Consider the following 4,566-nt stretch of genomic DNA (forward strand, 5'->3'; position numbering starts at 1 on the left):
ATTTCTTGGAAAAGGTTAGTAGTTGCCAACTCCTTAAGTTTCTGTCTATTTAAATCATATTGACCTGAGAAGAAACATTAATTTCATATTTTTACAGAATTGTTTGTGAAGGATTTAATGCCAATAATTGGTTGAAAACAATTCAACCTGAGAAGAAACATTAATTTCATATTTTTACAGATTGTTTGTGAAGGATTTAATGCCAATAATGGGTTGAAAACAATTCCCTCAAGAAAAAGTATAAAAAACAAGTAAAAAACTAACTACAATGATATGTGACCTTCTGTAACTTAATGTTCTCCACAGCAGGCCACAAGTGAGTGGGTCCAGAGATTATTTCTAAAGAAGTACAAGATAAAATATTAAAATTTCCTACTAGTTGAAAATGGAAAGATGATAATAAACCCATTTGTTCACAATTATTTTTGTTGTATCCTGATACAAACCCAAAGTTCAAATTTTGGAAAGAGATTATATCATTATCTTCTAATTATTTAAAATAATATAGGGGCCCTCCCTGGTGGCGCAGCGGGCTAAAGCACAGCACTGAGAATCTAAAGCCGCTTCCACATGAGCTCGATCCCCGCCTGCCCCGGAGGTGACCACAGGGCGCCGCAGACCTCTCCTGACCCGCCCGCTGCTCCCCTCAGCAGTGTACTTCATCCATCTGCCTGTTCTGTTCCCCACTCTGTCTCTGGTGAGGCCTCTCACCGCCCCTGAGCCTCTGGCCTGTACCCCAGTTCTGTATGCACAAATAAATAAATCTTTAAAAAAATAAAAATAAATAAAAAAAATAAAAAAAAATAATAATAATATAGGAACTCGATCACATCAAATAACATTAGCAGTCACCTTTACTGTTTTGGTGCACACACAAATGTAGCATAAAGTTTCCAAAATACTGAGTTCATGCACTGTTCTCTAATATCGTTAGTCTGTCTATAAGATCAAAACATAGTGTCAACTGGTACATTTATTTCATACCTCACTAATGGTTTGTGACATCTATTTTGAAAACCCCTGAGTTATAGGACAATTTTTTTTAACTAAATAAAAAAATTCTGTAATCAGTGAGAGAGGGTGTCATTTTATCATAACCATTTCCCTCTGGATCATATGTGTGACCATTTGGAGATAACAGATGACAAAATAGAGCAGGATGAATTTATTTTAAAATACTGGAATTGTGCCCCAAATCAAACCGAGGGTCACTTGGGTATTGTCAGAGTGTTTCCATTACTAGTTAAAACAAAATAGTATAGTTTGAGCTGGTGAAAATTTACCTCAAGGTAGTGTCTGTGTGATGTCTGTGTGGTACCTCTGCAACCATAATCAAGTATCCTGCTCTCTCTTTTTGCCAGGATTGTTAAACTTTAACAGGATCATTAGAATTGACAGTAGAGGATTTTCCCCCTTGTGTTTGTAGTTTGCTTTATGTATAATAATAATAAATAAACATATAAACACATACACTTACAGATCACTAACTATACTAAAAAAATAAAATAAAAATAATAAATGTTCCATGATTTTACTTTGAAAAGATAACAATGTGAACATACTTTGTTTCAAAGCATGCTCTGAATTGTCTAAACTAAAACTCTTTGTTTCCAATAACAATTCCAGGATGACAAAAAGTTTTCCTAAGGGAAAACAATAAAGCACCACATACAAATCTTTTTCAGGGAGGACATACTTCTGATTGACTCCTTTGTCCATATTTTTCCTTTTTTGGCATTCAGAAATTAAGATTGAGATTGAAAGAAAACTTCTGAACTTTTTAAGAAAAACTAAAACATTAATTTGTGCAATTTTAAAACACTAGAATGAGCTGCTAAGTTGTGCATGGTTTCTGATTCTGTCACTAATGTAATCTTAAATAAGTAATCTATTATGTGTATCTTTGGAGCTCAAAGTGTTATTTATTGGAGGAAGCAGAAAGTTCAGTTTATTTCTTTATCCATCCATATACTTTGTGCCTCTGTAACAAGTGGAGTTCAGTCCATTTAACTTAAGAAGGATTATAGATGTATGAAAGTCTATAACTGTCATTTTGCCCTTAACTTTTCTATTTATTTCTCTGTTCACGTCTTTGTCTGTCCCTCGCTTTGGGCAAGAGAAAACTCCTTTCATTATTTCTTGGAAAAGGTTAGTAGTTGCCAACTCCTTCAGTTTCTGTCTCTTGAGATCTTCCTGTCTCCCTCATATTTGGAAGGAGTCTTGCAGGAGAGAGTGTTCTTGGCTGGCAGTTTTCATCTTCAAGGATTGGAACATCTCGTTCAATTCTCTCTTCATCCAAAATGTTCCTTCAGAAAACGTCAATTTAGCCCGACTGGGAAACATCATTGGGTCATCTGCTTCTTCACCTTTACCAGCTTCAAGAGTCTTTCTTTTCCTTTAGTTCTTAAAAGTTTTACTACAAATGCCTTGGTGTATAATCTCATTTGATTAGCTATCCAGGGGTTCTTTTAGCTTCCTGGATTTGTACACTCATTCCCTAGCGTAAGTGTGGGACATTTTCTCCAATATTTCTTTAAATACATTCTCTGTTCCCTTCTTTCTCTCTGCTGTCCCTATTATTCTTATTAGTCCTCTCCTTATCGGATAAGATAATTTGGGAGGTGTTTCTTCATTTGTTTTACTTTGTTTCTCTTTTCTTTTCTACCGTAATTCTTTGTTCATTCACATTTTCGAGCACACAAAGTTTTCATCATTTGGTCTGTTGCCCTTTCATAGTTCTCGTTGTATGTTTCATCTCCTACAATGTTCTTTTTACATCCTGAAACTCCACGTTTTTCCTTAAAGCTTCCATCTTGACCTTTTGCCCATTGATCGTATTTCCTTTGCTTTTCCGTGTTTTCTTTGTACTTTTCCAATTCTTGATTTTCTTCATCACAGAAATTTTGAATTCTGCATCTAAAAGGAAAACAGTCTCTTCCATTTCTTTGTGATTTTGTTCCAGTAAGTAGTTCTCTCCATGTGATGTTTTGACCCCCCTCTGGGGTGTTTTGTTACTGTGAGTCCTTGTGTATTCCTTTGCTATGTGTGTGTGTGTTTAAGATTTATTTATTTATGCATACAGAGCTGGGGTACAGGCCAGAGGCTTCACCAGAGACAGAGTGGGGAACAGAACAGGCAGATCCACGAAGTCCACTGCTGAGGGGAGCAGCGGGTGGGTCAGGAGAGGTCTGCCGTGCCCTGTGGTCACCTCCGGGGCAGGCGGGGATCAAACTCATGCTGATGTGGCTTTAGCTTCTCAGTGCTGTGCTTTAACCTGCTGCGCCAGCAGGGAGGGCCTGTTTGCTGTGTTTTTCATTCTCCCCATGTCAGTTTTCATGTCGTCCAGCCGTTGGTGTACCTTCTGTTCCTCTTACAAGCTGATCTGGACTCATCGGGACCGACTGCCCTGACTCTGTTAAACAGCTCAGGACCTGGATATGCTGCTTCCTCCCTCAAGGTCAGGAAGATCCTGCTTCCCTGGTGGCCTGGCTCTCTGTGCCCCACACAGTGGTGGGGAGCTGGCTGCCAAAGCAGGGGTGGGAGGAGCGCCGTGCTTCCTCCAGGGCCGGGTTGGTCCTGCTCACCTGTACCCTGTGGAGGGGCATATTTATTATCTTATTTACACTCTCCCTCGGGACCAAAAGAATATCCTGGCATATAGGAGACATTCAGATATATATGCTGTCATCACAGAACACTTCAACAGGACCAGAGAAGAAATAAAAGTCATTAAAAATGCTTGACAGGGCCCTCCCTGGTGGCGCAGAGGGTTAAAGCACAGCACTGAGAAGCTAAAGCCACTTCCGCATGAGTTCGATCCCCGCCTGCCCCGGAGGTGACCACAGGGCGCGGCAGACCTCTCCTGCCCCGCCCGCTGCTCCCCTCAGCAGTGGACTTCGTCGATCTGCCTGTTCTGCTCCCCCCTCTGTCTCTGGTGAAGCCTCTCACCGCCCCTGAGCCTCTGGCCTGTACCCCAGCTCTGTATGCACAAATAAATAAATCTTTAAAAAAAAAAAAATGCTTGACAAAGGCCATTAGTAGACTCCTAAGATTATAATTGTTTGACCTTTACAAAAATAAAGGTCAAACACTTCTGGTTTCACTTAACAGAGATTATAAGAATTGTTAATATCTGAGTTTCATCAAAAGGAATTTAAAAATCTTATTATAGACTGGTAAAATCTGGAGACACTTAATCCATTTATATGACTGGGCAATCTTGTTTTCCATGCAAATGAATTACTAAAATATCCTGAAGGCCTCTCTACCTTTCAAATCAACAAAAGTAATTAGCAAAGATATCAGCTATGGCTGGCCATGTGTGATTTGTAAGCATAATTCCTACATTCTACTTTGGTTTCAAAACATTAATTTTGCTAATTATTCCCCCAGAAAATACTAATACATAGTCATAAAGAAAATCTCAATGCTGGTACAGATTCAGAATATAATATCAGAATTAAGGGTTATTTTATTTCTATAAACAAAAACAAATGAATATTCATCTTCTACCTACAAAATTTTCTTAAAAAACTATATTCATGGCCCTCCCTGGTGGCGCAGCGC

The 4,566-nt window shown here is 38.8% G+C and overlaps 1 protein-coding gene across 1 annotated transcript in view; it reads right to left on the reverse strand.

Moving 5' to 3' along the window:
- FMN2 (formin 2) overlaps positions 1–4,566 on the reverse strand; it is a 108,923-nt gene that overhangs the window by 18,492 nt on the left and 85,865 nt on the right. The gene's annotated exons all lie outside the window — the stretch shown is intronic.

Source organism: Condylura cristata, unplaced genomic scaffold, assembly GCF_000260355.1.
Source record: "Condylura cristata isolate star-nosed mole 26May11 unplaced genomic scaffold, ConCri1.0 scaffold00029, whole genome shotgun sequence".
Classification (NCBI taxonomy): domain Eukaryota; kingdom Metazoa; phylum Chordata; class Mammalia; order Eulipotyphla; family Talpidae; genus Condylura; species Condylura cristata.